This window comes from Pithys albifrons, chromosome 9 (assembly GCF_047495875.1).
Source record: "Pithys albifrons albifrons isolate INPA30051 chromosome 9, PitAlb_v1, whole genome shotgun sequence".
In the NCBI taxonomy this organism is placed as follows: domain Eukaryota; kingdom Metazoa; phylum Chordata; class Aves; order Passeriformes; family Thamnophilidae; genus Pithys; species Pithys albifrons.
Window position 1 is genome coordinate 9,450,785 of NC_092466.1, and position 21,485 is coordinate 9,472,269.

Consider the following 21,485-nt stretch of genomic DNA (forward strand, 5'->3'; position numbering starts at 1 on the left):
CCATTGAGAAAAGGAATGAGACATGGCTGAGCAGCATCCTCATGATCCTGTCCTGACTTTGGCCCAAAATTTGCAAAGTAGATTGCTACAGCAAATAGTTGGTCTCAGGATCCAGTAGCATTTGCAATGAGTGGTCTGCACTGTTGTTGGTTTGGAAGTTGGGGGATATAAGCTTTGATCCTCCTTCTGGTCTTGACCTCCTGGATAATGTGGAAAAGAAAGGCAGAAGGTGCAAAGATTTAACGAGGGAATTGAAATCTATTGGTTTAAATTTCATTAGAATAGCCCTGTCATGTTCCCATCAGCTGCCAGAGAAATGCCACTGTTAATATCCAAATTGCCTCATGTGCCCTATTTATCAAGTAGAGTATTGAGTGTCTGGCTGCTGGATCTCTTGACCTGAGTGCACCTATTGCACTCCTGTATCCAGAAAGACAAAGTGGGCAAATTCACATGAACAGAAAGCAAACATCTGCTTCATCCGCCTGCCGTGTTTGGGCTGAAAAGCTCTCGCACTCTTGCCTGGGAATATTAGTAGTTTAACACGTAACTGATTAGTGGTGAGAGAAAACAAATCACATGTGACTGAGTCTTCTGACAGAAGCAGCTTTGATGTCCTTCTGCTCAGGCTCGCCTGCTTCTCAGCCCAGCCACCCCCCACCTGCACCCCACCCCACCCCATCAATAAACTGTTTGTTTAGCCTCGCACAGATTATTCATTTCTTGGCATGGAGCTCTCGGCTCCAAAGAATTAACATTTGGATTGTATTTGCTGGCTAGTAAAGTGCCAGCAATACAGCTGGGATTCTTTGCACAAACTATTTTGATGGGCGAAATCAATGACAAACTGAGAAGAGTAGGATCAAGCAGTGAACCTTTTTGCAATTCTTGTTTGAAAACATTGTGTTGGTGATATTTGGAGTTCTAAAAGTGGGGTGGGTGGCAAGTAGGGTGGGGTAACCATCTCCCGGGTCCTCTGACTCCCACACACAACAACCTGACCCCAGCCCAAACCTAGAATAGATTAGTCACAGGATATTCATTTTAAACCCAAACTCATGAGTTTTTTCCTACAGAAAAGGAGACTCTCTGGATGTTTATTGCTGCTTTGCTGGAATTTCTTTTTGGTCAGAGAGGGATTTGAAAACTAAATACATTTCCTGTTGGAGGCCAAGGGCTGTGAGCTGCAAGGAGAAGCATAGCCTTTGGCTTGGTTCAGCAGTAAATAATCACTTGTGTTCCAAAAAGTCATTCGCATTGGCAAGGGCTCCCAGCACCTGCAGATAAAAGTGCCCGGGGCAAGTCCAAGCACTTCATTTAGACTGTCCCTTATTATGATCAATCAGACCCCATTCCTCTTAGCCACAGGAAATTCTACGCTTAACACACATGTGTTTTAAAATTAAAAAGGTAGAAAGATGGGCAGTTAAAGACACAGAAAAAAGATATGGGAATGGAGAAAGGTTTTTCTATGTTTGCTCAGAAAAGTTTCTTTTCTCACTTCAACTCTCCATGTGAAATGTAAGCACATGAAACCTTCATCTTATCAGTATTTTCATCCATGGAGAACTCTAGTAGTTTGCTTTCACCCCCATTCTACCTGTATGTCTTTTGTGTCACCTGGTTTTCCATAGCACAGACACAGAGAGGATATTTTATATCTTTGTCTTCCTATTTGTTTCTTTTAAACTGTTTGTGCTGCCTAGGTTAGCCTGTTTGGCAAGTTCTCAGTACATGCAGTGTCAGAGACTGCCACGCAGTGTGTTCGTCTCTAACTCCCTGGCCAAAAGCTAACATATCAGGACTACCCTCTCCTGGGAAAAATAGTGCAAACAAAACAAACAAACAAACAAACAAACAGTTGAAGTCCTTTATATTTCAAATCTACATCAGTACACTGGCTGAATTCTCTTCAGTGGGCCTTGGATCAGGACCTGAGAGCCAGTCTGTGAGATGTGTATGTAGATCACTGCATGAGCTGGGTTGGGGGTCACATCTGGCTACACTCAGGATATGCTCCTACTTCCTCACATCCGAATGGAGTTTAGTTTCACACAATGTATTTCCTAGTCCAGGTGTCACAAAACAACCAGTGCTGCCAGCAGTCACTTTGGGCTCTACTTGTAGCTCCTTGTAATCTCAAAGTTGTTGCCAGAAGAGACAATATTTTTTGAGGCAACACACTGAATTAATTGCATGAAAAGTCCTGGAGTCTTCACCACTGCAAGCCTGAACTCTCTTTTGCTCTTGACCACAATGCTGCAGAGAGAAAATTGGGTGTGGGCTGCTCTGTCACAGATGGAGCTCTGACTAGCCCAGGAACTTTCAGTTCTGGCTGTGCAAGGGACACTTGGAGCATCCTGCTGCTATTTTTACCAGTACTAGGAACATTGAGTTCAGTCTTGCACTGGCAACAGCCAAAGAGGAGCTGGTAACACCTTTGGCAGTGTGACTCAAAGCACCTACCTCAGCACAGTGGAGTCCCTTAGTACCAAAATAGCCATGAATGTAGGAACATCCCTGGCAGAGACAGGGAGCCATGACTCACTGAGATCACAGAGTCAGGTTGCTTTGCTGTGCAAAGACAGTTCACAGCACAATAAAATAGCATCAGCTCCTCCTCACTCCAGACATACTAAAGGTCTGTAGCCCTGGGACTCCAGCCTCACTTAATCTGCTGCTGGATTTCTTACTAATGCAAACCTGTCACCACAAGTGCTTGGTTGTGCATGCACTGCATCACAGCCAAAGTGCACTCCAGTAGGACATTGCAGGCAATTAGTCTGAAGGAAAGCTCAGCCTCTGTCTGAAATGTAATGAAATCAGTGAAAAGGCAGCGCTGGGTCCCACTCAGACAGACTCCACAGGTTCTTCTTTAACCAAAGCCGGGTAAGTGGAGGCTGCCACCACCCCTGCTGCTCCGTGGGCGTCAGGGGCACCGTCCATCAAAGTAACACCTGAAGAACAGCCCTGTGTCAGCACCAGCTACCAGGACAAGGGAAACTATCATCTGCAGTTCAACAATACAAAGGGCTTCTTTCCTCCTCCTCCACTAAATAAAATGTTAAAGACCATGACCTCTGGAAAACATAACAAGAGTGGAGGAATTTACAGTCGCATGTTACAGGTCAAGGCATCGAGCGTTTCACAACCTTGTGATTCCAGCTAAAAGCTCCTCTGTCTGCTCTATGCAGAGGCAGCTCCCATCGTCACAGACGCACATACCCACAGTGCATACATGGGGTAAAAATTGTAAATGAAGGCCCAGATTTTGGTTTTGCACCCTTTTACCATAATAAACAGTGGCAGAGATGTTAGCAGCAGGGCAGCTTCTTTACAGAGACCTGAAAAACCTTCAGTGGCCATTTGTGGCTGTGAACATCCATATCCCCATCATACCATGCCTAAACACAGCTTATAATGAGGTCACTGTCAAGATTCAATCTAAAACAGAACAGAAAGTGGACATTGTGGCTTCCTTTGAGATGTAATGGAGAATTTCTTGGGTTAGGATAGCTGGGGAAGGCTGGAGCATTGAACACAGGGAGAGCATAGTAAAAACGAAGTAGAAATGCCTGAGGGGTGTGTGAGAGCTTCCTCCTCATCTCCATTCAACTACACAGAGTAGATCTGGGCTTCTCAGCTTAGCCAGGCACTCTCTCCTTGAAGGGGACACTGGGGGCCTCTCTCCTTCCAGGGTATAAGCTGCTGGTGGCTGGTCTCATCTGGGGCTCCCTATCCCAGTGTTACAGAATAGACCCTGCCAACCTGGGCATTGTTTTGCTTCCAGTATGGAATAACAACCACTTCCAGTTGCACCAGTAGTTTAAGTAATGCAGATATCTTGATATAAACATCCAAAATGTAGTCTCTAATGGGCAATTGCTCGCCTGCCAGCACATCCTCCCTTCAGCTGCTCAGCTGAGTCCTGCAGTCCTGAGTCTGGGTCTTCCCTGGACAGTATGGGAGCCATGGGGATGAGGCACACACAGCAGCAAGCAAGGAAGTGCCGAGTGCTGCTCCAGGCATGGCTTCCATGTGCCATTTACAATAACAAGAAAAACATGAAGCCTGGGAATATCTTTGGATACCTTCTACTTCAGGATCCCAGCATTCAGGGAACAGAGGTAAACTACCCACCATGTGAGAATCCTCTAGAGCAAACCCAGCTATAAGACCAAATTCACTACTCAATATTTGTTAAAGTTTGACTTCAGATTGAGTTTTCCTCTAATTTCACCTCCTTCTTGCCCCAAACCTTTTAGCGTGAGATGTAACCCAAAACCCAAGACAAGAAGAAGAGCCAGAAGCAACCTTCTGGATGGTGAGAGATGTCATATTTGATTTTCCCAGCTAACTGGAAAGTGAAATATTTAACGCTCCCTTTTGAATTTGATCCTTTTCTCTGTTTCTCTGCCTTTATAAAACACTGCTGTGTGGGGAAGAGGCCAAAAGAAGAAAATCAATTGTCTTTCTTGGTGGAGAGACCTTTTCAAAAGTGGTGCCCTCTTCTGCAGGAGCCCAAATGTTTTTTTCACATGCTTCTGGCAGAAGAGCGCAGAATCCTTCTAGGAGTGCTCTTTATCTGGTGAGATGGCTGTCTGTGGAGTTTGGGCAGGGAAGGCTGCAGTTAAAGTTTTTTCATTTCTTCCCCCTTTTTGTGATTTTTCTGCAAGAGGAATAGTCAAAGGAAAAAAAAAGGAAGAAAAAAAACCCCTTCTTCAAAACAAAAACCAAAACTATGATGTAATGTAATCACAGGGCTACTGCTCTATAACTTTCTGTAAGTCTTCCTCTTTCAGGCCCCCTTGGACTAAAGCTGAAAGGGCCATTATGAATCTTCAAAGAGTTTCAGTGGAACAATGTTTCTTTCCTCTCTAATAAAAAAGAATTAACTAGTTTCTTTTCTTTAAATGATCTGAGCAACAATTACTATTTTCTGGCAGTATATTTTAAGCAAGGTCCGTCACAGTGTCTTGGTTTCCCAGTGATAATTCTATAGTCATAAATAATACAGCTTCTGATTTTATGGTTGAGTATTTTCAAGGCAATTCAACTGATTTGGTTTTCTTCTCAATGCAGACCAGAACTGCAGCCTTAGGATTGATTTTAGGTCAATCCAGGGCAATTTGCCACCAGAAGAGGCAATCCTGCCTTTGCTCCTGCTGTTTCCCTCAAGAATGGTCTGATACTAGGTCATTAAAAACTGATCTTCTAAGAGAAAATACTGTTTTCTGATGGATAAGCAAGGTGCAGAACAGTGTTGTATTTTTACCCCTGCAGTTTTGCATATGGAGCTGCTGCAAGTGGGTAGCCCTGAGACCAGAGCCTGCCAGAGGACTAGTCACCATGCAGAATGACATGGTAGAGACCTGCACCTTGGATATCCACACTGCATATTGTGTCTGCAAACACAAGTTTGCAGCTTAAATTGCTGACTTGTCTTTAAATGTCCCTTTGCCAGTCTTACAGATTTTATTTGTTGGTGGTCTTCATTTATAGGGCATGCTAGCAGTGGTGTGGGACTTGAGTGTGGAGAGAAAAGAAGAGCAAGGGAAAGCTCTTCCAACTCCAAAAGATTCTCCTCTTTGGTTTAGGGTGAAAAGAGGCCAACGTGAGTCTTTCTCTGGATTTCAGGGAGCTTTAGATCAAGCCCAAGGTGCCTCATTATCCCATGACAGAATAAAGACACATACTCATTTTTATGAGTGAAAACTATTCTTTCTCTCCAGTGAATGGCTGAGATCTGAACACAGCTGCTATTTTGCTCTGTGCAGTGAATCACTTATGATTCTCGAACATTGAAACAGTGACATGCATTCCCCCTGCCTAACATGGGACCTTTCTCCATTATTGTACCATGAGAAGAATAAAGTAATTCATGCTGTCCTTACTTTTTAGCTTTATTATTGCTGGGACTCCTTTCACTTCAGGCTGAAAAAGCAGGGGCAGAGGAATGCTGACGTTATCTCAAAATATGAAATTTCTGAGAATGGGAGATCTGCAAAAGTACTGGAGTATTCAGACATCTTTTCATCAACTGGTAAGCAGGAAATGCAGGAGTGGCTTTATATGAACCAACACAGAGATATGGCAAAAAAATTCCACTTTCATTAATTGTTAGGTTGTGGTAGGTTTTGCTCTAAAAATAAGTTTGGGTGTTTTGCTGGCCAAAGGAACTGTGCAGTGGAGCCTCCATCCCTCTTTTCCTGGCACATGGCAGGGTTTGAGAACATCTACCTGGTAATTCTTATTATCACACTGCAAAAAAGAAGTGTGGCAACTGTACAGCATTTAGGAGAGATAAACAGGAGTGATCAGAGGCCTGGAGAACAGAAGATATGAAGAGAGACAATGCTTGTTCTGTCTAGGGAAGAGGTTTACAGGAGACAACCACAATAAAATAAGGCTGAGGAGGAGCTTTGGAGGTTGTAATCCCTTACTCATCCTTGAAATAATCTCAGCAATATCTAAATCACTCCTGATAGACATTGCTTTGACCTGTTCACAGAGACCTCCAGTGGTACACAGTCCTCAAGCTCCCAAGGCAGCCTGGTTTACTGTTTCATAAGAGACACTACTGAAGTATTTTCTTATCTGCTCATTCTGATTCATTCTTTCCTTAGTTTAAGACCTATCACCTTATCAGCCATGGTCAATTCCTAAACAAAATCAAACTTTCGTTTCTGTTCACCACTCCTGCATTAAAGGAAATAAGATTACATGATATTTTCTTGACAAACTCACACAGGCTGTTAGCCTTTCTCTTTTCCCAGGTACTTCCAAACAACTAAATAGCTTGATATTTGCTGGAGCTGAAAATATAGACAAGCTGGTCTGTAATTCCCACGTTCCTCTGTTTCTCCTTCCTCTGTATGAAGACAAGTTTGCCCTTTTCCAGTTTTCTGGTATCTTACGTAGATTTTCCTGGCTCCTCAAAGATAACCACAGGTAACTAAGATCATTTCAGTTCACTTTAAAATATTCTGGGATGAAGTTCATCAGGTTCAGCCAATTATAAAACATGCAGCTAATCTAATTTTCTCACTTCTTTCCTTATTCTGTGCTGAACACCCATCCTTTTTCAGTTCATTTTCCAATCCTGTTAGCCTCCTGCTCTCAACTGATCTTCTAAATGAACACTGATAGAAAAAAGACTTTAAACACTTCACCCCCTTGGTATCATCTGGTGATACCTTTCTCTTTTCATCTTGTGATAAATGTATTTGTAGAAGAATTTCTTGGTACTCACTCTTCATATATGTAAAAAAGATCTGCAAAATGAAAAGGAACATGCTATTCCTCACAGCCACCAAGGGCAGGAGAGGAAATAATCATCTCCAAGTGAATGTTAAACATTAGGAAAAGTATTTTACAGAAGCAGCAAAGACCAGGAATGCATTATCTCAGGAGCTTGCACAGTTTCATATCATTGTCAATCTTTAAGCACAGGTTACACAATTAAGTTGTAGCCTTTTCCAGTTTGTGAACTCTTAGCATTGCTCCTCACAGGGCTCCACGCACAGCTGGTTTAGACCAGTTAATGGGGTTTCTCATGTTTAGATCTGCCTGACACACATACACACACACACGCGCACACACACACACATACACACCCCTCCTGCTCCTATATGTGCTCTACAGAAAAGGAAATATCTGTGGGTTGTGCTTTAGGAATCCATGGATTAGATAAACATTTGTCAAGAACTGAGTCGGGGATTCCTCCCCATCTGTTTTTCTACAATTCAGTGATCCCAGAATTACCAGGTATGATAGTTGCAACCTCTAAATTTGTGATGTCTCAAAAGTGAAATAAATGTTGCTGTTTGAAATTTCATTCCTTCACTTCACTGAACAGCAGCTCTGAAATGTACTGCACTTTTTAATAAACTTGATAATAATTGTTTTATCTGCTTTATAGACCAATTAGTTGATGACTATTAATGTCTAGCTTATTACAACCGGTTTAGAGTGCTGCAGGTCATGGAATGATGCTGTAGCAGAGCAGAGACAGATCTCCTGAACTGCCCTCTCCTCCAATCTCCAGATAATTTTCCTTTCCTTAAATCTCATCCTTTTGCATAAAGGGTGAACTGAATGGATGTTTGGATAATTTGCGTATGTAAATCTGAACTAGAGAGAAACTCTCATGGCTACTGCATAGAAGCTCCTGTTAAATGTTGCAAATTGAAAAGCTTTCCTCCCAAAGCTAAAATAAAAAGTGCCCTGGAGGGTAAATTTCTGAAGGGTTTGTGACTAACCTGATTAGTCACTCTAAATTGTGATAGATGGAAGGAAAAAGCAGTTGTCAAACAAGGAGGAAATTCCAATAGAAGAGTAAATTTAAGGATGACAGTGATGATAAATTCTTACAAGCCTTAAAAAAGATCAGCCTTTTGTGTAGCTCTCATAAGGACCATTAGTGCTCACTATATAATGGGCTGCTGTTTAGATAACTGTAGGAATGTGGTGGTGATTGGTTTTAGAAAGGCGAAAAAGCACCTCATGTCCAGGCTGAGCTGCATTTAATTTAAGGTACCTGTAATTAAATTTTTAAGAACTCCCCTTCCTTGCTGCTCCTGCAGTTGAGCTTGAGATTTCTGGGCCAGGGGGATGCACTGCAAGAAAGGATAGTGCTCAGGGTTAGATGATTTCAGATTAAAGCCAGGTACACATTTTTAACTGCCAGGGTGGGAAAACTGGGCAGAAGTCCTTCATTTTTTGTCGCTAATAATTTCTGAACATAAGTCAGATGTTTTCTAACAGATATGTTTTACTGGCAAGGGGGCCTGGATTTGTGAAGAACAGGGAAGACTGAACAGAGAACAGTGAAGTCTCCTAGGATGATTACTGCTACATGCTTTCTTCCTTTCTGAAATATGTAAAAAATTATCATAAAACCAGTGTAAGAAGGCAACCAGTTTTCTGTTCCTCTTGGAATAAAATTTATCCTCTGGAACTAGTTTAGCAGAACATGGAGGAAAGGAAAATAAAATATGTCCCCTCCTCTGTCCAGGAACGGCTAGCAGTATTTTAGCTGGCATAAAACTAAAGGGAAAACAGCGATAAATTTCAATGATATTTTTTCAGCATTTCAAACGTTCAAGTACTGCTAAAACTTAACAATTTCAGCCATTTCTCAGATCAATATCACAGAGTGAATACAAGGGTCTGATATTGCTAGAGTTGATAACAATCAATTAGTTTGGGACTATACAGAAGAATTACATGGAAAATCAAATCTATTCTACTTTCCAATTAATTTACTTGCTGTGGCATTTAAAATTCCACTAGTGTATGCACTGTATTAGTATCTAGGGTCTTCTGTAATGGAACAGAACAGCGTTATGCTAAGACTATATGTTAGAAAAATATGTAGAGCCTGCATGACTGTCACTCAATTTGACACCAACTCTTAATGGGTCTGGCTGGTTCCTGACCATAAATTATGTGAATTTGCAACCAGAGAAAGCCTGAGGTTTTCTTCAGTCATGAGTCTTTCCCTCAGCAGTTGGACTCTATGTCTCTAGTAATGTGGTTATTTCTAAGCAATGAAGTCAGAAGTAGAGACTGATCCCATCTACGAAAAATTACCTTTGTTTTGAGCAAGTCATCATTTCTTTTGGGTGTATATAAAGATTTCAAACTGTAGAAGTAAAATTGTAGCAAGGTGGTAAATGAACGATGTTGTTCCAGGGCTTGGAGTTTGTTTCCCCATGCCTGAACACCTCAACCACCTGCTGTTTCCTAAAATGCTTTTTTCCCCTGATTTTAGACAAAACATATCGTCCTATACTATAAATCTACCACAGTGTGCTCAACACACAAAAGTTTTGGACACTGGTCATAATGGGCAAACCACTTCAAGCATCTCTTTGAAGACCAGGAATGCCACTGTAGCCCAAACACAGTTTTTCTATCACCTTGCTGACTTAGTCTGAAGCAGGAAGCCAATCAAATCTCACAAGAAAAGCTTGTTTTTGTGCAATTTCAAGCCAAAAAATGCACTTTTAAGAGGTGTGCATGCCCTCAGTTATGCTTTCTGATGTGTTTACCGCAATTTCAACCACTTGCTGAAAAAACTGACAAATCTAAAGTTTCTTTTAACTAAACCTGGCTCTTGGTTAGGTGGGATAATTGCTCTATTCCTGCTACTGCATGTACATTTTTGAACAGAGAACTAAACAGCATGAATTTCACTCCATCCAAGATTTGGCAAAATCCTTCCAGAACAGCAGATTAAATCAGGATTTCCCAGATTTCTGGCTAGATGTATCCTCTAATAAAATCTTTTTCATTTGTTTATTGCTTTAGCTCATTTCCACTAAGAAAATGTTGCTTTTGTCTAACCATAAATCTTCCAGAACTGTAGTCTGAAGATCCTATGTATAACTGATAGACTACAGGAGAGAATTTTCTCATGCTTAATATGACACCATTAAACACAAACTATAAAACAGGATCCGTGGGATTTCCTCTTTCTTTCAAGGACTTACAGTATGTGTCTTTTCGCAAGAATAATTCCTACTGAAGCAAAAAATTTCAGCTAAAAGACCAATGAAAGTCAATGGTGTCTTGTCTTATGTGAGAACTACAACGTCAGATACAGGTATGGCCATCCTGGGTAACAGTACATTGCAGATGTTATCTGTAGAAATGTGTACAGACCTCACAATCAGCATGTCTTTTTTGTTGCTTCTGAACTGAATGGCCAGGAAAAGTGTTTACTTTAGGAGGAGGAAGAATCAACAAAGTTTGAAGAAACATTTAAAATCTAAGCCCTCTAAACAGAAGGGTTATTGAAAGAACAAATGGTATCTCATGAGTTCAAAGTCCTTTCCACCAGCCTTTGACCTGAAAGCTCTTGGTGTTTGTGTTGTTAGTAGGCGAAGCTATCGGCAGTGCTGAGTTTCTCTCTATTTCTTGTTCTTTGATGCAGAGACTACACAGTTGTCAGTAAACTTTTCACCCTCATTCAAATAATTGTGCAGCAGCAAAAGACCTGAGTTTTGGCTGAATTCCAGTTGTTTCCATGAACTGGTCCGCTACTGATTTCTTTCAGCCAAGTGAGTGGAGTGGTGGAGTTACACTCTGCAGCTGAATTCTGAGGTGTGACCCATCTAACAGAACCACAGAATATTCTGAATTGGAAGGGACCCATAGAGATCATCAAGTATCTAATAATAATATAAATTATTTTCTCATCTACTTAAGAGTTTCCAATACTCCAAGGGGATGAAAAATTTTGCCATGTGGTCACATTGAGTCATGTAGAGTTTCATTACTGACCAATGCAGTGCCAGGCACACTGGAAGGCATCGCTCCAGCTCCTCATGTACATGGCTGGTTTCTAAATTAACTGTGGCCACTTTGGAAGATGAGCAAGGAATCACTGCAGAAAGTTAAGGGGAAACAACATCTGCTCCCTATAGAGGAGAGAAAAGAAAATAAGCTTGTAAATAGAAGCCTTGAATTCATAATGTGTAAACACACAACAAAATAGTCAACAGGACAATCCAGTGGTTTTTTGCTTGATTGACATCCATGTTTTTTAAATCATTGAATACCCCTCTAAACTTTCATGTGTCTCTTTTAAGCTATGAAACACCCTCCTTCCACAAGAGTAGAAGTGTGGATTGAATATAACAGCAGAGAAAAAGCAGCAATCCTGTCTTTGGTATGTGCCCAAGATCCCCTCATCTGTCCTAAAAACTCGTAATCTTGCTTTTGCTAAATGGCTTGATTCCAACATGTTTGTAAGCCTTCCCTTGGAAGATAATTGGGCATGGAGAGGGAAGATTGATGCATGTACTGACCACAGAGTTCTCTCAGTCAGACATAAGACCTCTGGATAGATCTTTGCCTGACAAATAGTGCATCCTCCCTGCTGAGTGTGTAGAAGAGAGGAAATGTCCTCGGACAGCACCTTGTTACAACAACATGTCACAAAAGCTAATATTGCCTTTAGTGGTGCATGCATTAGAAATATGGTAGTTGATATCTAAGCGACTTTTTTAATAGACCTTGTTAAACATGTTAACTTCAGAGACCTCAAGCTATCTATCACTAGTGAGTCTTTTTTATTATTATTTACTAAGGCTTAGCAAAGTGAACTAATTGTTGCCCATAGATTTTTCCAGCACATTTATTTTGAGTAATATCAGGCCCTCTGAAAGAATGTCCTTTCCACAGCCATCCTCTGCATGGCAGTGAGAACTCAAGAGTGTATCAGCTGCAATTGTAGCTGCAGCCATGATGAAAGGTGCGGCAATGAATGCAATGTGTCAGCTTAATTAAGGAAACTAAAACATGGAAAGCACAAGGTAGGAGTTTGTCAGCTGCTGGAAAAATCAAAAGACTGGGGCAAATACAGTCTGCTTTCCATCTTGTGGATGAATGCCACCACCTCCTTTCCCACTTGTCTCGGTTCAAAGACTCCTTTAGTGTCTGTTAAGAGCACATGACCTTTGCCAAGACTGAAGCACAACCCTAAATGTATCAGCACAGACTAGGAATGTCCTCCCCACTCCCAAAGCTGACAGCGTGTTACTGGAAACATGGTGGGATGAGTGAAATTGTATCTACTTTAGAGTCTAAACTCAGCATTGAATCCCCTGTGTGGGACCAGTTCAGAGACAACATAAGTTTTCCTAAGGGGAGGAGAGTAGCCAAGAAATTCAGGATGCTTCTTCTCAAGGGGCAACTGCATTGGTAGTGTCTAGGGTCAGCCCATAAGGTATATGATCTCTGGCTTTTCTAGCAATAATCCAAAGCAAAGGGTTTAGAAAGAGAAATATGAACTGTCTTTAAACCAAACAAATAGACTGGATCCCAACACAAACACATAAGTAGAGTTGGAAAAGAGGGCTTACTTCTGGTCTTTGAAATTGACAAAATACCCCGAAACTATATAATGAAATGAGAGGAAAAGATACATTTTCCCTGTTACTGCTGACACACAATTAATATAAAATAAGGAGACTGTTTGGTGTTGGTCCGCAATGATCCATCCCCACCGACACAATGAGAGCTAATGAACTAAATCTGAAAGCATCAGCATAAGATTTTGACAAATGCGCTGTTTGCCTATTGAGAGGGTAGAAAATTATTATAAATGACAAGCTGGGCTTGTTTTCAGGCATGGACACTCCAGGAGCAGTGGCATTATGGCCTCAGTTGGCTGTTCTCTGTGTAAATGATTTCACACTTCTGCTACTGAATCAATTGGGTGTTTCTCCATTTAAGAATGCTGAAATAAAATATCTCCTGCTCCACAATCAAGACATGTTCTTGGCTCCCAGGGAGGAAGGAGGATTTAAACATATCTGGGTTTTGTATTTAAATATGAAGTGTAGGTCACAATGTAGTATGCTACCACTGTTCAAGATTCACAGGGATAGGGAAAATTTTAAGCAAACTATTAAAAAAGATGGTTGAAACACAGAATATTGCACTGTAACATTGAATAAAAAGTCATATTTCATGTCTTTTTGTTCTGGAGGAAAAAGAGAAGATGCTTACTTAAATATTTTGGCTAAAAATAAGTCCAGGACCAAACTAAGGTTACAGTTCTGGTATGAATTACAGATAGTATAATAGTCAAGTGTAATTTAAATTCTGGAATCTTTTATTTCAGGATTTCTCCTGAAGAAGATATTGACCTACATAGACATCTTACAATCTAACTTTGCTTCTTGTTTCTCTGGTCTGCTAGTTCTTGGGCAGAAACTCTGTAACAGTTAAAATTCCCCAATGAGGTTGAAAATGTTATAGAAAGAGCAGGAATGAGAAGAGTTTTGGCTGGTTTGCTGCTCCCCATTGCTCAATTCTGCACACATCTGTGCCATTATAAACATAATGAATAATAAATCCAAGCTCATTTTTAGGGCTGCATCCACTGCAAGTATAAATACACAAAGGCAAAGGATTTCTCCTTGGAAAATCAGCAAGAGGGAGTTTTATGTTATTCTTATGAGACTTAATGAAATGCTGAAGATGAAACAATCTCTATTTTGCATTCATGGAAGCAGGCTTAAGTGAAACAGTACCTTTCATTCCTCTTTACAGAAGGAGGTTCAGAGCATCAGCAGGTGAGCAGGTTTAAATCAGCTAAGTGCACACCTCGCAAAGACTGGTGTGTAGGCTCAGTACAGGGAAGCCACATGAAGTTTGGGTGCTCTCAGAAAGCTCTGAATGGCCTATCATGAAGAAAGGAGGTGTCCTACATGCCTGCCCAACCTTCAAAGTCCCAGGGGCTGGATTTCAGTTTGGGACTCCTCTGGATTGTGTTGACTCAGCGATGCCAACCACAACTCTAACCCCAGGCATGGGATTGTTATATACATCACTACGGCAGCATGGTGAGCCTGTGGAGCCAGCAGCAGCTCCTCTGGTATCAAACACCTCACTGATCCACATTTCTGCTGAAGAAATATTGGTGGGCTTCATGGGATCAATTTTCAGGACAGATCCAGACTGTGGAGTGGGACCTGGACCATTTCCACCCCACCTGGAGTTTCCAGAGAACTAAATGTTTTGTCTGGTAAACTCTTTTTTGTTTCTTTGTTTGATTGGGTTTTTTGTTTCATTTTGACTTGTTTTGTTTGGTTTTGTTCTAATTGAGGGCTGTTTCATTTTTTCACTCTTCTAAGGGGGAAAAAAGTAAAATTCCCTTGTGAATGGAAAACATGAAAGGTGCCCAAATCCCCCTGGAATCTGTCTACCTAATTATCCTCAGATTCCTTTTCAAAGTTTACTGTTAGTGTTTATAACTTCCTTGTACTGGCACCTATCACTGTAATTTTCTTCATGGTCTCAAAGCAGTATGTTTAATAAGGTTATAGTATCATTTTTCATGCAAGGAAGTAGAGCAAAGACCCAAAAAGAAGAGATTAACTTTTTCTATACCCTCATACTCTCTTCTGTTCAGCTCTTCTGCCCATGGATTTCCTATCACTGGCAACTCTCTCATCTCTTATCAAGGAGGGTTGTCATCTGTAGATGCTTTTCCCTAGTTTTTCATGAGGGAGTGCCTTTCCAAAACTTCTGTACCTGTTTGCTCAGGGTTAGGTTAAACTGAAACAGACAGGGCTTTACAAGCTATTAAGTAGGGGAAGAAGGTTTTTGGGAGAGGAGGTCCATGTCATGTTGAAGGGATCCAATGCTGGCTACCAAATGTTCTTGCACTCTGGTAGAAATCTTTCTAAAAAAACCTTCCTGACTCATCATGCACTCTGCAAGCCACAGGTGAAACATGCTTGGGAAACAGGTATGCTGATCCCTCCTCTGAATCTGTGGAGGATTAGTGGTACCTTTAAATCAAGATGCTGAGTTGCATAAGAAACATCCTTCTTCACACATTTTAGTTGGTACTGTGTGTTTCTGGCAAGCCCAGTATCTTCTGTTTTGTTTCCCTAAATTGGCACATGGTAACACCCAACATGCAAGCTAAAAATTTCTGGCTTTGCTTAGCTTTAGGTAGTCTAAATAAAAATACAGTTACTAATATGTAATTTGTGGAAAAATTAGGAGAATAACCTACTGAAAAGGTTTGTCAGAACTTTTACACATTCCAGGAATCCAGTGAAGTTGAAATGAGCTTTCCTCCTCCCTGCAGTGTGTTCTCAAAGCACTGGTGTCACCAAGAAGAGCAGAGGTGGAAACCTCTTGGCTTGACCCTCAGACATAATCCTACAGTCCTCAGGCTAAACTCTATCCTGACAAAGATAAAATGGAGGAAAGAATTTTTTCCTATAAACTTCAGTTTGTTTCCGACCATTGTCTATTGTCTCAGGTTCTGACACAGAGTCCATTTTCTTACCCCTGCTTTCAGCCATGCAAATCAGGCAAGGCAAAGGGCACAATGGAACTTTAACATCTTTTCAGATCGGTGGTTCTGAGCCCTCTTGAGAAATCCATAAAGGCCCTCCCAGGAGTATTTAGCAGATAATGCTCCCTCTTTCCGCCTGCAGTGTTTTGAAAAATGTAGCTCATAAAATGTGTCTGACATTGTACAGCAAGCTCAGCTTCCCTGCGAACGCCGTGGCCTCCTCAGGACAAACACGGTTCCCATTGTTAGCCCTGACTTGCTGAATGCAGCGAGACCAGGGGAGATTTCTATGCCTTGCACAGCAATAGCACATGACTTGGAAGGGAACTTCTCAAGGAAAGTATATTTGATCAGTCATAAAAACCTTCCTGGAGATACACGCTGAACTCTGTATGTGTGTATTATAGCTGGCACTGTTAACAACACCTATTGCTAAGCTTGAATGAGACTTTCCCACACAAGACCTGGTTTGGTTCCTTCTAACCTACTTGATCAGGCTTTAACAATTTGAACTTATTTTTCTTCCATGTGGAATAGTTGCTTCAGGAAGAATATATACTGGAAATTTCTTCCAAGAAATACTAGTCTTTTTTCTTTTTCAGAGTGAGTTTACAGGAAAACACATTATTTTTGCTCCTGTTAAATCTTACAAGGATTTTATTGAAAAACTTTTTTTACCTCATTGCTTTGGTATTTGTAGGGAAGGTTTCTGTTATAGAGATATAGTTAACCCTCTCTTCCTCCCCCATATGTTTGGACCAAATTGCAAGCTTATTAAAAAAGAGCAATCCCTTCAGACATGCTAGAGCTTGGCAAAGGGTGTCTCAGAGGTTGGATGGGATTTTACCTATAAATATATCAGCTGAGTTGATCCTACACACTAAAACAGAGAGCTGGGAAGCACAAGTTTCTCTTTCTGTCTCCCAGTTAACGACAGTGCCCAAAGATGAGCTGGAGGGGTGCTTTGGGTAGAAACTCAGGCTTTTACTGAAAGACATCCTACTCTGTCCCCTCTCTGAGATGGAGTATAACCACCTCCAGATAATGACATCTCCCCTTGCCTCTTCCTGGTTCTCAAACCAGAACGTGCAAGAGCGTAAGATGAGCTCAGGAGGATCAGGGCTAGCCTTCGTTTCACCTCCCCTCCATTACTTCACCTCCCCCATATCTCAAGCCCATAACCTTTATCAGCAATGGAACAAATTGCATGAGAAAGTTCAGGGGATGGCAAGAACATCTGGGCCACATACTGCACATGCCACTGTAAGTTAACCTCTCGCACGCTGTCGGATGCTGTGCGAAAGTATGTCAGGGACACAGCTGTGCTTCACAGGCACGCACAGCCCCAGTGGGCAGGAACCACCTCAGGAGGGAAAGAAAAAGAGGGAAGAGAGAGAAAAGAAAGAAAAAGGTGGGGATGGGAGATAAGAGATGAGAGGAAGGCAAGGCAAGACATGATGAATCTTTCTGGCTAAAGGGATGATGCGTCACAGACAGGCAATGCAACAAATCCTTGGAGAAACCCTTGCACACTCTGCATGGAATGCACTGGCAATGCTGTTCATGAGGCAGATTTGGTTTAAATGGAGACAAAAGGGGCCAGATGCAGTGGAAAATGGGAAGGAGGGAAGGGAAGGTGCAAAAGGAAAGAGACTTTCAGAGCACTGAGTTTTTGCAGGCTCTCCTCGACCCAGATAATCAGCAGGGCTCAAGCTGACAGCAGGGGATTTAAACACTTATAGGGAGAGCTCAGCTGGGTGTCTCAAGGGAAAAAGGGTTGGGAAATGCAGTTCTGTAGAAAAGACAGAGAGAGAGAGAGAAAAGAGCTGTTAAGCAGTGAGAGAGACATCTGCAGCCTAGCTGTTCATTTTGGTTACTCTCTGTTCTGAGCTGGCAATGGGAATGAATGAGAAAATATCTTCAGCATCTTGATTATCTTGAGAAGAAACAAAGGAGGGTCCAGGGAGAAAGCAGAAGTCAGACAGTTTGAGGCACCAGCAGCCAAGTTCTGGGCTGATCTCAGGTACCACAGATACCATCTTTCAGGAAGGGACCTCCCCAGCTCTGTGAACTCACTAAAGAAGCTCCCCACAGGCTAGTGTCCTTGCTTTAGTTTTCCATACCTATATGGGCCAACATACAGGGCCAGAAAGAATACAGAGAGGTAAAACCCAGGGCAAAGTGCCTGAGGAGGGACTCTAAAACAAGGCCACTTGTGAAATCGTGGGCCACTGCAGTTTGTCACTGGGATGAAAAATGGTCCTCCCAGTAAGATATCAGCTGATGAGAGGCCTTTCAGTGGCAGAGCTCCATGATTAAATTGTCATGTTAATTTTAGCAGTTAAGTGAAATTTTTACTTAAAGATAAAATCAATAACCTAACTGACAGACATGTAGAAGAGTTCTGAGAAAATGGTCATGTCTGCAAAGAAGAGAAAATATTTACGGAACTTCTGAAAGCTGTTTCCCCCCTGCAACTGCACCTTAGCTGAAGGGAAGTATCTTGTTCTCTCAGCAGCAATGGCAGTGGGGGATGTTCACCCTGCATCCGCACTGCCTGCCACCATTTATGTGCTGTTTAGTATTCTCTGCATTTTGAACTCTTCTGGAATTACTTCCTTTGCAAAAAAACAGTGGAGTTGAAGAACAGGTTAAGGACGGAGACACCAATCCTAGGATATTTTTGCAAACAACTAACTTTTTAATTCAAAAAGGCTTTGGGTTTTATGGACCTTCAGTCTTTGAAAACTGTGTATAACTTAAAATGTATTAAAAGATTTTTAGAAATTTTATTATCCCTTTAAACATGTCTTAAAATCTATATGCCCTTAAAAGAAGACATGTATATATATGGTATTCAGGATCCACTGTGGAAGTAGATCCAGATATAGAATTTTTCTCACATTTCTCTGCTACAACAGTGATATAAAACTCATATGTTCTCTAAAGGCAGACTTTGCAACAGCACTTGACAAAGACAGTACCAGAAGAATTTACCCACACACATGCACATGCACAGTTAATTTTCTGCTGGCAGAGCAAATGAATGCTTTATTACTTGTCCTTTCTGTAGCTCAGATAACCACAATGCTCATTAAAATTTACTTTTTCTACATAGGATGTTCTAAGGCAGCCAAATGAAAGTGCATAGTGACTACAGGTTGTTAGAGAACTACAGCATTTAAGAAGAGTAGCTGAGATACACAGTAGAGTTGGAGTGCACACACAGGCTAGATCATCCCAAACTCTTTCCAGTCCTGTAGCCATGTGTTCAGGGAGTATTGGAGCCCATGGTTCCTCCCTGCTCCTGCTGGGCTTGTGTCCCCTGCAGCTTGCTTTCCCTGAAGGGTGTATGCTCACCCTTAAGGCTTGTGGAACACCCTGTAAATGCAGCCTACAGTGCTGCTCTTTAAAGGCACATGTAAGCACAAATTTGCCTAAATGTTTTTTTTCAAGCAAGACTTTCACCTGTCTAAGAACCATGGATCAGACCTTGGCATTCCTACACCAGTTGTGACCTAGTCCGGTCTTTGCTGACTACCTGTTGGGCTCAGTCACTTGCTGCTGCTGCAAATGTTTTCATGCCACAAGACAGTAAATAATCCATTTAACAAAACTGACACATTTTTACAGCTTCTGAATCACTTCCTTTGCAAAAACAATAAGGTGAAGGAGCAGGAGGGGGCAGTCCTAAGACATTTTTCAAACAATGGACCTTTTCTTTTAATAGGAGTTTATAAACCCCAAATCCTTCAACACTATGTATCCTAAAATATATTTAAATTTATTGTATGAAAGTTAGGATTTATATTTTCTATTTGCTTGTTATTTGCAGTGGTGCCTACTGATGCAACATGAATGCATCAGTTGTGGACTCCATTCCACAGCAGGAGAGCCACAAAAGGCATCACCAGGGCACTGCTATTCCTTGCCCAGTCTGCTTTCAAGGACTAGGTTATGTTGGAGTAATCATGCAGATTACCTCCTTGTCTTAAGAATTATTTTGTATTATGATGATTGAGGCAATATTTGCCTTAGCCCCTGGTGCCCATCTAGGAATTCTCTTGGCTATACCCCGCGTGGGCATGACAGCATCCATACAAGCAGTTAATAAGCGACAAAGTGCATTATGCCTAGATGTTTGAACCACATATATTGCCAAATGGTACAATGAGAGAGTACCACTATTGCTCTTACCACTGACTTTAAAACCCTTTACTCTTCAACTGCACTCTCTAGAGTAAGAGATTTCAAATAATACACTCTTAATTTGGGATATAGGAGCACACACACAAGGAATTAATTTATCAGTAGTTAATCTGGAATGATGCCACGTGTAGACAACTCCGCTTTCCAAGACTGTGACAAATATGGGAGAGAGGGGAGAAGAGACTGTGAAGTATCTTTGATTCCCTTTTCTCCTACTCCCTGTATCCTGCATCAGCTCTATCAAGTACTTCATGCAAGTGAAAGGCAGCTTTAACAGCACCATTTCCTCTAGTACTCCATGTGGTCTGAAAAAATGACTAGTCCCATTGCCTGGCAATCTGGGGACAACGAGGAGGAGGAGGATAGCTAACATGGAGGTCTTGCAGGAAAAAGCCTGCAGTGAGTGGGAAGTTTGAAGGGCGGTCTTTGCAAGAGGTGTGCTCAGGGACTGCTTTCTACTGCCCGAGTGCCCCAGAGAGGGCTCCAGTGTAGCCAAGAGCTGCCTCTGATTTTCCAGGCGGGTGGTGGCTGGTGGCACACTGCTTGAAATGGCCACCAAAGCCTGCACCTGGTAAAGGAACATGCAGTCTTCAGAGGGAGAGTTTTTCCGGTGTCTGAAGCCTGCTGGGTTCATCTGCTGCTGGATAGGGGTACTTGGGTGACCAGTTTTATTCCTCCCCTGCCCTTTCTACTTTGGAAGAGTCCCAGGAAAAAACAAAACTGCTGGTGTAGAGGCAGGAGGCTCTATCTCTGTTTACAAGTCGAGGGGGGCTTTTGTGCACAGCTACCTACCTCCCTGCAAGGGAAGGCTGCTCATACAATGGGGACCTAACAGACTGCATCTGTTTTGTCTTAGTCTAAAGCATTCCTTTCTGGTGCTAACTGGGAACAATTTAGCTGGAATTTCCAATTGAAATGAGCTTTTTAACTTCTGTATTGACAATTTAAGTTGTTCTCAGGCAGGGGATCTGCCATGTATTTTACAAATAGGCCAAACCAAATCTCGGTGTTTTTACGCGATTTTATTCAAATCAAATCTATTTTTCTGAAGTACTGTTCTTTTACTCAAACATGGATTTTAATGCAGTGCAACAGAGGGTACACAGCAACAGCCCATTCTGCAGGAATTGGGATTTCAATCAACCTGAAGAGGTTGAGGAGGTGGGTAAAGGAATAGTCCTGGAAAATCCTGTTTGAGGAAATTGTTTGAATGCATCTGCAGCTATATGCAACACAGCCTACATGAAGGGCAGAGCTTTTAGGGCCATCTATATTTGAACAACCAGACTAAAGGTCCAGCCCTGTGTTTAACAGGCAGTCATGCTCTGGGACCACACGCAAGTAATAGGGCAGGATTTCTCCTACCATTTCTTCTTCCTCTGTAGTCTTTTCCAGCCCTCACTGATTGCAGCCTGTCTGTCCAGAGTATTCTGTCTACCAGCAACCC